Source organism: Lolium perenne, chromosome 7 (genome assembly GCF_019359855.2).
Source record: "Lolium perenne isolate Kyuss_39 chromosome 7, Kyuss_2.0, whole genome shotgun sequence".
In the NCBI taxonomy this organism is placed as follows: Eukaryota; Viridiplantae; Streptophyta; class Magnoliopsida; order Poales; family Poaceae; genus Lolium; species Lolium perenne.
The window spans coordinates 46,476,416-46,489,836 of NC_067250.2; the positions used below are offsets into that span (position 1 = coordinate 46,476,416).

Sequence of the window (13,421 nt, forward strand, 5' to 3'; positions counted from 1 at the left end):
AAAGAGAAGAGGAAGGAAAAACCGTCCAGAGGCCGGTATACTACCTGAGCGAGGTGCTCTCCCTCTCAAAACAAAACTACCCTCACTTCCAAAAAATGACTTATGGCGTGTACATGGCCGCCACAAAACTCAAGCATTACTTTGAGGAGCACCCCATGAAAGTGGTGAGTGAAGCACCAATCTCCGATATCATGTGCAACAAAGACGCCAGTGGCCGGATTGCAAAATGGGCAATCCAGATATCACCATACGTGCCAGTATATGAAAGAAGAGATGCCATAAAGTCACAGGCTTTGGCTGACTTTCTCGTCGATTGGGCGGAAATGCAATACAAACCGCCAGATCAGAGGATAGAATACTGGAAAATGCACTTTGATGGGTCCAAACTCAAAGAGGGCCTAGGTGCCGGTGTGGTGCTTACCTCACCAAAAGGAGACTACCTCCGGTACGTTTTGCAAGTACATTTCAGGGCATCGAATAATGTCGCTGAATATGAAGCTTTGATCCATGGGCTTAAGGTCGCAAAAGAAATCGGTGCACACCGGATCATTTGCTATGGAGATTCAGATCTTGTGGTACAGCAGTGTTCCGGGGATTGGGATGCAATGGATGCCAACATGGCATCATACCGGTTTCACGTGCAAAAGATTGCCGGATTCTTCGAAGGGTGTGAATTTCACCATGTGCCGCGCGCAGAAAATGAAGCCGCGGATGCTTTGTCCAAGCTGGGCTCATCTAGGCAAGAAATTCCTCCCGGAATAGCTCTGGCTCACTTAAGAGCACCGTCGATCAAACCAAGTCCGGAATCAGAATCAATTTTTGTGCCGGAATCGCATGTAGTGCCCATGGAAATTGATGAAGGGAACCCGGGGACTGCTCCGGCAAGCTCGGGGACTGCTCCGGTAAGCTCGGGGACTGTTGTACCCATGCCGGAAGAAATGATGCTGGTAGATAGCATGGAGATAGATGCACCGGTGTTCTTGGTTCGAGAGACACCGTCGTGGGTTAAACCTATTAAGGAATTCCTGATCAACGGCACCTTGCCGGATGACGAAAATGAGTCAAGGAGAATACAAAGAAGGTCCAAAGCATACACGTTCATCAATGGTGAGGTGTACAAGAGAAGCGTTACCGGTGTCCTTCAAAGATGTGTGGAACCGGAAGAAGGGAAAGAAATGCTTGAGGAAATTCACCAAGGAGAATGTGGGCATCATGCCTCATCAAGGGCGCTAGTAGCAAAAGTATTCCGGCATGGGTTTTATTGGCCCACTGCTTTGGAGAACGCTGAGGATTTGGTAAGAAAATGCAACGGGTGCCAGAGGTACGCCAAGCAAAATCATACCCCAGCATCCGGTTTGAAGACAATACCATTAACATGGCCATTTGCCGTTTGGTGCCTCGATATGGTTGGCCCATTCAAAACTGCAAGAAGCAGCATGACTCACATCTTGGTTATGGTGGATAAATTCACCAAGTGGCTAGAAGTGAAACCTATCGCAAAATGTGATGGGCACACAGCGGTGAAATTCTTAAAAGATGTCATTTTGCGGTATGGATACCCGCACAACATCATCACTGACAATGGAACCAACTTTGCTCAAGGTGAGTTCAAAAGGTTCTGTGAGGACAACAACATCCGGTTGGATTTGTGCTCAGTGGCACACCCACAAGGCAATGGCCAAGTGGAAAGAATGAATGCTTTGGTACTTTCCGGTATCAAACCTAGACTCATTGATGCAGTGGAAAAGTCACCGGGATGTTGGCTCGATGAGCTACCATCAGTACTGTGGAGTATAAGAACAACTCCAAACCGGTCTACCGGATACACTCCTTTCTTCATGGTTTATGGAGCAGAAGCGGTCATACCGACTGACATCATTCATGATTCACCAAGGGTACAGCTCTATACTGAGCAAGAGGTCAAAGAGGCCAGAGAAGATGATGTGGACTTGCTAGAAGAAGCAAGAGAGCTGGCTTTGGCAAGAACAGCCATTTACCAGCAAAACCTAAGACGCTATCATAACCGGAAGGTTAACCCGAGAGTTTTCCGGGAAGGAGATCTTGTGCTTCGCCTAGTGCAGCGCACTGAAGGCCGGCATAAGCTTTTGCCACCATGGGAAGGTCCCTTCATTGTAAGCAAGGTGCTTCACAATGATGCGTACTACTTGATCGATGCACAGGAGTGGAAAAAAAGAAAGGCGGACAGGTCCGGAGAGGAGAGCAAGCGTCCATGGAACGTAGCTCATAAGGCGTCCTTTCTACTCTTGAAGTTGTGGTGTAAGAAGTTCCTTTTTTGTACCTTACATGCTATGAATAAAAGATGTCGGAACCTCGAATGAATCTCGGGGACTACCCCAATAAGGTTGCATGTAACTTGTTTATTTTTTTCAGTTTACCGGTTGCTTATTGAACGTTTTTCTTTCCGGTTTAGTAGTGTGCTAAATCCTACCGGAGTCTTCGACTCTGCTGCTGTCCGCAACCCGGCTTCATGGCAAGCAAGATAAACCGGTAGGAGATAAGCACATGAACTGCGGAGAGGGAGAGCAGGAAAGAACAATCCGGAAAATCTAACTAACCCCGGTTAAACCGGTTTTTTGCAAAATTTCGAAGTTATTTCTAAGTTCAAGAAAATGCTTGTTTGGTGAAAGAACCTTGTGCTCATACGCCAAAGAACGCCCAGAGAAGGCAGGCAGAGCCAAGGCAAAAGAACCAAGTGTGCATCGAATTGGATGCGGAAACAATTTGGAAATCTTTGCGATGCAAGATAAAAGCAAAATCAGAAGCAAATATGCTAAGGCAAACTTAGAAATACTTAGCTACCGGTATAACTTACCGGCATAAAATGTTGTACGGCAACCACAAGCAGACTTAAAGTTTTACATCATAAGCCCCGGCATACCGGGGCAGAATTTAACAGAACATTGTTTTAAGGCACGCAAGCCCAAACAGCACGGCGAGGTAAATCTTAAGGCAGGTGATCAGGCAGCAGGGTCTTCCGGAGGAGCGTCGCCAGCACCAGCGTCGTCTAGAGGCTCCTCATCGGCTTCATCCTCCTCCTCATCAAGATAATCTTTGACATCAGGAGGGGGGGGGATGAAGGTGCGCATGTCGGCGTACTCCGCAATGTGGTACGCACGATCCTGCCGCTTAGCGGTGAGAATCGGGTCCACATCGGTTTCCGCGCCTTCGCGCACTCCGGTGAGGGCATCCAGGTTAAGCTCCGGGTACCAAGAGCAAGCGACGCGGAGGGCAGAATCTGCTCCAGCGCGGGCAGCAGAGCACTGCCACTCGCGGATCCTCCTGCCGGCGCCCTTGAGACGATCGCTGATGAGGGAGAAGGTATCCGGCACCTCCTCGCCAGGCCACAGGGTCCTGAAGAGCTGGGTAGCTACATCAGGAATGTCAGATAGATTGCGATCTATGGCGCGCATATGAGACACCCGCGCGTTAAGCGCGACCAGATGGTCGTTGGGCATCCATGGCACGGTAAGATTCGCTTGGCCTTGGGTGGTGCGGCGCGCGTCAACCTTCTTGACAGCGTACTTCTGTGAGTCCGGAAAGAGGCCTGCGCGAAGGAAGAAAAAGGCTAAGGAAAAGAATCCGGAAGAAAAAGAATCTGGAAGAAAAAGAGACCGGAAGGAAAAGAATCCGGAAGAAAAAAGGCTAGTATGCAGTAATCAAGTATGTAAAAGAAAAAGACTTACGGTAGGCAAGGGTATCAGTTTGCAGGATCAACTGGTTGCACTCCCTGTGCTCCTCCTCCAGCCGCGCAGCTTTCTCCTCAGCACCCTTCCGGGCCTTGGCCAGCTCCTCCAGCTCAGCTCGCAGTACCACGGTGGCATTGCTGGCGTCCTCCAGAGCCTCGTCCATCTTGGCCGCTGCGTCGGTTTCAGCGGCTTTGAGGGCCTTGGCATGATCAAACCCCAGCTGAATGAGCTGGGATTTGAGCTCCTGGTAGCTGGTTTTCTGGGCGCTCAGCTCTTCCCGATGCCGCTGAATGAGCTGATCCTTCTCCTCTGCAACCCGGAAAAGAAGATGTTAACAAAATTGTGCTGGTGAAGGTGAAAAGAAAACCAAGTTAACAAGAGAAGGGAAAGAATTGTACGTTGGGCGGCGGCGAGCTGCTCCTTGAGAGCATCGATGGAAGCTTCCGGGATCACTGTTAAACAGAAATTATAAATGTCAGAAGGGAAAAAGGTTTCCGGTAAGAAAGATGCCGGTAGAACAAAAACTTACCTTGGCACTTATCGTGTGCCTCAGCGAGCTCCCGATGCTCCCATAGAAGCTCCTCAAAGAGGGCCTTCCGAGCGTCAGCCGTGAGCTGTTAAGTTTTGCGCTGAGAACAAAGTTCTCAACCCGAAACTCGGGGACTGGCAGTGCCGGTTTTGCGCGTTTCTAAGATAAGTTTTGCGCTAAGAACAAAGTTCTTAACCCGAAACTCGGGGACTGGCAGTGCCGGTTTTGCGCGTTTCTGAGATAAGTTGTACGCTAAGAAGAAGGTGTTTGACCCGAAACTCGGGGACTGGCAGTGCCGGTTTCACGCTAAGTTTTTAAGTTAAGTTTTGCGCTAAGAGCTGCGCTCTCACCACAAAACTCGGGGACTGGGAAGATAGACAAGAGAGAAACCGGCATGAACTAAGGAAAAGATAGAGCAAGCCGGAAGGAAGGAGACCGGTAAAGATTGAAGAAAGTTAGTAGAACGTACCATCAAGTTGTTCGTGGAATCGTACCACGCGCTGTCGAGCTCCTTCACGGCGCTGCGAAGCCGCATGAAGTGCTCCTCGGAAGACCGGTCCCCGACAGGGTCAGGTGCCGGCAGCCTGTCCTTGCCCAGGCCGCGGGTCGCCGGAGTCATGTCCGCGGCGTTCCACTTTTGGGCGTAGGGCACAAGATGCCCCAAGTCCCGGCCTTGGCGCTGGAATTCAGTAATACGGCCAAGGAGGCCGGTGGCCTTCATGGCGGTATCCTTGGCGGCCTTGGCGACATGCAGCACCAGGGGCTGCTGGCCGCCGGAAGGGGCGCTGGAGGCCGTCGCCTTCCCTTAATGAGCTTGGAGGCCTTGGGCGGCGGCGCAGTTGGAGCAGCCCGGGAGGGCTTGGCGCGAGGAGCGTCTGGCGGTGGCATGAGGATGGTTCGTGGAGAAGGGGGAGCGCTAGGCGCGTCACCCGGTTTGGAGCCTTCCGGCGCGGAAGTTGTCGTCTTTTCAAGGACGGGAGGAGCCGGAGGCTCCGCCCGCCCGGCAGCTTCTTCTTCTTCGGCGCCGATGTTGCTGGCGCCGGTGTCTTGGTTATCCGGGAGTGGGATGAATGCCGATATAGGCCTCCATGAAGGTGGCATAGCAAGAAAGGTAGAAGATGGCGTTGCCAGGAAGGTGGTGAGGTTGGAGTTTATAGAAATCTAAAAACTCCCGGAAAAAAGGGGAGGCAGGAAGGCCGAAGCAACGCTCAAAGTGAGCGAGAAAAACAACATGTTCACCGGGTTCGGGGTCCGGTTCGATTTCATCACCAGGAATCCGGCAAGTGACTCCTTCCGGAATCCTGCGGGACCGGTATAACCAATCGATCTCATACTCAGTGACATTGGAGCCCATCCAGGCTCCGCGAGTGATTGGGGAAGGCTCTGCGCCGGAAGATTGGCTAGAGCTACTCGCTTCTTGGCTACCGGAAGTTTGGCTAAAGCTACCGGATTCTAGATGGCCACCGGACTCTTGGCGGCTACCGGATTCCTGCTGGTTGCCGGAACCGGTGTCCATTGGATCTGAAGCCGTGGATTCGCCGGAAGATTGTCTACGGCGCTTAACGGAAAAAGAAGAAGAAGATGCGGAGGAAGATTCCTCGTCAGACATTGGAGAGGTAGGCGAAAAAACAGAAATCCCACACTTGAACCCCGCGTGAAGATCTACGAGTAAGAAGAAAACCAAAGAAAAAGAGGAAATAAGAACACCGTAGACCCAAGATCTGAAAAGCAAGCAGATGGCAAGCAAAGTTAAATTGGTACCAACCTGGAGCGGCGCAGTCGCTGAGGAAGGTGTTCGCCAGTGGTGGAGCGGACCTGCGGTCGCCAACGAGCACCGTCGACGGCGAGGCGGAGAAGCTCGCGAAGAGGCGAGAATGCAGCGGGCGCGGTGAAGGTGCTGCTGAAGATTCCCGCACGGCGAGGTCCGGCAGAAGCAGGGCGTGAGTTCGCCGGGCGCCGGAGCTTGAGCAAGCGACGGCGGACGGAGAGCGGCGGAAGCGCAAAGGCAAGGAGCACTGTGCGCGATGGATGAGGAATGCGAAGAAGAGGAAGAAGAAGGGGCAGTTGTGCTTATAAAGGAGAGAGGAGGTGGGCCGAAAACCGCTGGGCCGCGGCGGTTCGCCTCGCGGCCCGCGACGGTTCGCACCACGATCCACCTCGTGGCAAAGAGGTACACGCAAAAAAAAGGGGAAGCCACACGGAGGCACACACGGGATCCAAAACGGCTAGTGGGATCCGCAGTGGGGCATTTAATGACCGCGCGGGAGTCGAAGCGAAGTGACAACTGACACTGGCGTGGCAGTTAACAGTGCGCATGTCACTGACAGGCGCGGGGCCCAAAATATTCTCGACTTCGCCGAGGAAGGAGTAAATGCGAATGATGCCGGAAAGGAGAGATGCCGGAAGATACCTTGCAAGGAGAGAAAAGACAAAAAAGGGCAAAGATGCCGGATCCAAATTCAGGCCGGAGAGATTAAACCAGTATCCTGAAAAGATGAAAACCTGGCATGGTCTGTAGGATAGAATCCTCCAGACTATACCAGCTTCGGGGACTAATGTTGGGGGGATAACCCCCGGTATGCCAAAGGCATGCCAAACCGGATGGTTTGAGCCATCGAGATACCGGTTTAATGTTCTTACCGGAAACAAAGGTAGGAGTTTGGGCTAAGTGAAGCTAAGCCGGAATCCCCAAAGGGGTATGCCGGAACCCGGTAAAGAAGTTACCGGAAAGAAGGGCCTGTCGGCAGGACTGGTCAAAGATTCTCTTCAGAGCAAGAAGACAAGGATGAGCTAAGCAAAGTGACTTTAATCAGAGCCCTGGCGCCAAAGAGAGGGATGACGCTAAAAGAAGCCGGAGGACGTCAGCAGCCCTGATTAAAGAGGACCCCGGAGTCATCTATGATTAAAGTAGCTTTGTAAAGTAGTTTGTCCAGTCAAAGATGCCATTAGGGTTTCTTGTTCTGTAAGCCACCCTCTCCCCTATATAAGGAGAGGGGGTACTGCCTCTTACAGGCGCGTGTCGACAGAAGGAATTAGACAATTGAACTTGTAACCATGTTGAGATCAATGAAGCAAGCGATCTAGTAAAGAGTTCTTCCTCTTGTCTCTCTTCTTGTATACCGGCCTCTGGCTGTGTTCTTGAGGAAAGCACCCGGAAGTTCTTCCCATCTAATCGCAAACCCTCCCCCGAATCCTCTAGCGTCCATTCGGCCCCAATCTAAGCCATCCTATGGCATCTGCTCGTTCACCACGACGACAACAATCGGGCAGCACCTCTATACTCGGTCACACATACGGTGTTGATGAAGACGACGTCCTTCTCCCCGTTCCAGCGGGCAGCGGAAGTAGTAGATCCTCCTCGGAATCCCGGCAGCACGACGGCGTGGTGGCGGTGGTGGTGGAGAACTCCGGCAGGGCTTCGCCTATGCGCTGCAGGAGTATTATGTGGAGGAGGAGAGGCTAGGGTTTGGGGAGAGGGGGTGGCTAGGGCGCCGGCCATGGGCAGCCCTAGGTGGTGCGGCCAAGAGTGGCTGCCCCCCTCCCTCTCCTCCTCATTATATAGGTGGAAATCCCCAAGAGTTGTAGTCCAAGTCTTCGAATAAGACCCCAACAACAAAACCTCCCAAAAGTGGGAAACTGTAGGGATTCGTTGCATAGAAAACAAAAATTTTCCTACCGCGAGAACGCAATCCAAGCCAAGATGCAATCTAGAAGACGGGAGCAACGAGGGGATGATCAAGACTCACCCTTGAAGATTTCCAAAGCCTACAAGAGTAGGCTCTTGTTGCTGCGGTAGATGATCACTTGCCGCTTGCAAAAGCGCGTAGAAGATCTTGATCACGGTGCCACAATCGGGCAGCACCTCCGTACTCGGTCACACGTTCGGTGTTGATGAAGACGACGTCCTTCTCCCCGTTCCAGCGGGCAGCGGAAGTAGTAGATCCTCCTCGGAATCCCGGCAGCACAACGGCGTGGTGGCGGTGGTGGTGGAGATCTCCGACAGAGCTTCGCCTAAGCTATGTGGGAGAGAGAGGTAGGAGGAAACCGCTAGGGTTTGGGAGAGGGGGCGCCGGCTAGGGCAGCCTTGAGGGGTGCGGCCATGGTGGTGTTGTGGTGGCCGGCCAGCCCCTCTCCTCCCCTCTTTATATAGGTGGAAGCCCCAAGGTTTAGGTCAAAGTGTCCGAATAAGACCCCAACAAAAAACCTTCCATGTGACCAAACCTAGGGGGAGTGGGACTCCCCCCTTTCCTTGGTGGGGTGGCCGGCCACCATGGTGGGGAGTCCACTTGGGACTCTTCCTCCCTTAGGCTGGCCGGCCAAGGTGGGTGGACTCCCTCTGGGACTCCACCTTCCATCCTTATTTCTTCCGGACTCTTCTAGAACCTTCTAGAACCTTCCAGAGAAAATATCGGATCATTTTCAAACCTAGAAAATGACTTCCTATATATGAATCTTATTCTCCGGACCATTCCGGAACTCCTCGTGATGTCCTGGATCCCATCCGAGACTCCGAACAAAACTTCGAACTCCATTCCATATTCCATATCTACTTAAACGACATCAAACCTTAAGTGTGTCACCCTACGGTTCGTGAACTATGTAGACATGGTTGAGACTTCTCTCCGACCAATAACCAATAGCGGGATCTGGAGATCCATAATGGCTCCCACATATTCAACGATGACTTAGTGATCGAATGAACCATTCACATACGATACCAATTCCCTTTGTCACGTGATATTTTACTTGTCCGAGGTTTGATCATCGGTATCACTCTATACCTTGTTCAACCTCGTCTCCTGACAAGTACTCTTTACTCGTACCGTGGTATGTGGTCTCTTATGAACTTATTCATATGCTTGCAAGACATTAGATGACATTCCACCGAGAGGGCCCAGAGTATATCTATCCGTCATCGGGATGGACAAATCCCACTGTTGATCCATATGCTTCAACTCATACTTTCCGGATACTTAATCCCACCTTTATAACCACCCATTTACGCAGTGGCGTTTGATGTAATCAAAGTACCTTTCCAGCATAAGTGATTTATATGATCTCATGGTCATAAGGACTAGGTAACTATGTATCGAAAGCTTATAGCAAATAACTTAATGACATGATCTTATGCTACGCTTAATTGGGTGTGTCCATTACATCATTCATATAATGACATAACCTTGTTATTAATAACATCCAATGTTCATGATCACGAAACCATGATCATCTATTAATCAACAAGCTAGTTATACAAGAGGCTTACTAGGGACTCCTTGTTGTTCACATATCACACATGTATCAATGTTTCGGTTAATACAATTATAGCATGGTATGTAAACATTATCATAAACTTACAGATATATTATAATAACCATTTTATTATTGCCTCTTGGGCATATCTCCAACAGTCTCCCACTTGCACTAGAGTCAATAATCTAGTTTACATTTGTAGATATATAACACCTTGGCCTTCCGGTGCTTTATCATGTTTTGCTCACGGGAGAAGTTTTAGTCAACAGATCTGACATGCTCAGAAACGTATGTATTTTGCAATTCATTTGCGTCTCAACGCATCACTCATTTTCTAAATGAGTCGGCATTAAATATGTCTGGTCTTCTGGTGGAACCTTAATTCCGCGGTCTGAAATATGTCACTAATATTGTCATACACAATATAGCTTCAAAGTTCTGACACTATCGGAACTACACCAAGTTCTCAAAGAACTTCTTGACTTTAACATCCTCAATCATTGTCAAAACAATGACAAACTCTGCCTTCTTTTGTAGAATCCGTCACAATATTTAGAACTCTTCTAAATCAAGCATTGTGCTACCTTTTAAACAACACTTAGCCTAATTAGAGATTGAAATTTTATTTTTATATGTGACAAAACCAATATCGGTGCAACACCTTACAGCGATTTGTTTGTCATTTCTCCATACAAAACTATTTATATATCCTTGGTTCTTCTAAAGTACACAGGGATATTCTTACTGTTTGTCCAATGATTATCACATGAATCATTCTGGTATATGCTCCTAACATTTTAGAGCACAGGACATCTGATTGTGTACATATTAATTGTGATCTAAATCACTCATGTGTTTTTACTCATTGAGTGTCGGATACACTCAAGTTTTGTTAAAACTTCACATGACAAGAACATTTTCTTAATATTTCTATATTGAACTACTTCAATATCCTTTCTATGTACTTTGACTTAAACTTATTATGTGTTTCAATCTATCTTCATAGATCTTGACACTAAATATGTTTCAGTTCATATCCTTTCATTGAAGTTTAATTCTCAATGAAACCTTTTTAATCAATTATATAATTACATTATTTATAATCAATGATATGTCACATACATAAAGTATTACAAATATGTCGCAGCGCTCCCACTTAATTTCTTGCAAATGCAAGCCTCTTCATCGTCTCTGATGAAATCATAACTCTTTGATCATTTCATCCGGTGAAGATTCCAACTCCGCAATACTCACTTCATCCAATTGAAGTTTGTATTCCTATCTAGTATTCTACGGACTAGCAAAACTCTTGGTTGTATCTTGTATACACCTTTAATACACACTTCTGTTAAGTAATATATTTTGCCATCCTACTAACATATCTCATAAAAGAAATATGTAGTGATTACTAGAATAATCCATATAGACTATAAGCATTGCTACGGAAGATCTAATCTTATCGTAGTCAACTCTTTGAACTTTGTCGTAAACAACTTTTCGACAAGCCTAGCTTCTTTAAGGACATTTCATCAAAGTCTATCAATTTCATAGATTTATTTACTTTCAAAAAGAATTCATCTATCTTGGATTTCATGGCGTATAGCCATTTTAACGGAGTCAGGGCCCATCATAACTTCTTTGTTTGTAGTTGATTTATCATTGTTCAAAATGAATCCTTTGTTTACAAATCATTTATTTGATCACAAAGTAAACCATACCTACAAGGTTCAATATGTACTTTGATCTCCATGACTAAAACACTTTGTAGTCATGAGAGCTATGATCATCGTGACTGCTTCCGGAACCAATTCCAATGCTGCGCTACTCTGATCATTATGCTCAGGTTCATAAACCTTATCAAGTTCTATTGTCCTCCCACTCAAATACTTCGCTAGAAAACAATTTCTTGGAAATAAGTAAGAAACATTGACAAACACTTTTGTCTTTGTCTCCATAGTGGAAAGAATTCCCAATCAATTCTTTGGGATAACCAACAAAGACATTCATCCGATTTTGGTTGTAAACTTATTTACTTTGTGCTATGCATTCCAAAATTTAAGAAAGGACTATTAGGGTTCATACCCATGCCATAACTCGTATGGTGTCATTTCAACGGATCATGATGATGCTCTATTCAGTGTAAAATCGGTAGTCTCTAAAGCATAATCCACAAAAATATAATGGCATCAATATTTTATCTCATCATTGACCCAACAAGGTTTGGATACATCTCTCGGATACTCCATCATCACTATGATACTCCAAGAAACGTGAGTTGTAGAACAATTTCATAACTCTCTTAGATGTTCGCTAAAACTCGTAATTCAAATATTTCCACTATGATCCAATCATAGATATTTGAATTTTCTATTACGATGATTTCCACCTCATGCTGAAATTTATTTGAATCCATTCAAATGTTTCAAACTTCTTCCTTATCGAATATATCCACATATATATACTCAATTCATTGTTGGAAGTTTTTATGAAGTAGCAGAATCTCCCGCACAACCTATGCCCAGTGAACCACATACATCATCATGTATTTTTCACTAAGTTAGTTGCCCGTTCAACTCTTGGCCTATGAACGGTATTTCAGTCATTCTCTTTAGAAAAGATTTGCAAGCGCCAAACGATTCAAAAATCGAATGACTCCAAAAATCCATTTGCATGGAGTTCCTTCATGCGTTCCTTTCTAATATGACCTAAATTGCGGTTCCACAAATAAGTGGAATTCAAATCATTTGCCTTATAGCATTTTAGCGTCAGTATTATGTATGTGTGTTTCACCATTAAGATTTATAATAACTTATCCATCGTACATGGAGTAATGTCATAATTTGAACAACTCATTGTTTTCATTTGACCAGAGTAAAATAACAATTATTAAGTTCTTTATTATAAATTCTAAGGGCTAGATAGGATGCCAATGACGAACATAATAACACTTTATTTTTGTTCCAGAAGTGCATTCCTATCATATTCCTTGTCAGTCACTTAGGCCATTGTATTCTTGTATTGCGTTGTTTTGTATGACATTTCATACCAACTAATATGGTACTAATACCCAAGAATTTCATTGTGTGACCAAACTAGGAATACAACCGTAACATGTATATCATGTATATACACCTGAGCTAGACTTTCTAGTCTTCTCTTTTCTTTCTGCCAAAATATCTTTTGTAGTTTCTCTTTTAGCTTTCCTCATTATTCAGAAAATACTTCATCTTCAATAACTACTAGGTTTGTTGGTCAAATACCAATAACCTTGAGGTTCTTACTTTGAAGTTGATCATCATATGACAAGTGTTTCAGATTTCACTATTAGTAACTTTGTAATATGATGAACAATTTTACTCATAATTTTATCATATCATGACGACTTTTCCGAGACCATGTCTGTACATGCTAGGCTCGTAAAGTTTAACCTCAGTATTCGCATGTGCAAATCTGGCTTGCACCCGTTGTATGCGCACGTAGAATCTATAACACCCGATCATCACGTGATGCTACGAAACGATGAGTCTTAGCAACGGTGCATACTAAGGACGATCACTTCATGGATATGCGAATATTGTTAGTGCCCCAAAAGTTGGAGAATTGGGACGCCTGGCGTCTTTAACCTTCATACATTCCCATAAAACTTATGAGTTCATGTAGTCTCACCAAATTATATTCTATCATCTTGCAATAAGGTTTTAGATATCACATATATCTCATACCTTGATTATTTCTGAAAACAAAATTTTCAGCTCCTTACTTTTCAAACAGATTTGAACTTCAAGTTTCACGGAGACAAGATAACTTTAGGTACTAATTGAAACCATAGCTCTTTGAATCAACAATGTGAGGTTTACTAAAAGTTTGCAATAGGACTTAATCATTTCTTGATTCTTTAACAATACGGTACCAGTCCGTAAAGTTTCTTGTCAGAT

General features: G+C 46.2%; 1 protein-coding gene across 2 annotated transcripts in view; it reads right to left on the reverse strand.

Moving 5' to 3' along the window:
* The window catches only part of LOC127317621 (uncharacterized), a 93,736-nt gene that overhangs the window by 18,001 nt on the left and 62,314 nt on the right, over positions 1-13,421 (reverse strand). The gene's annotated exons all lie outside the window — the stretch shown is intronic.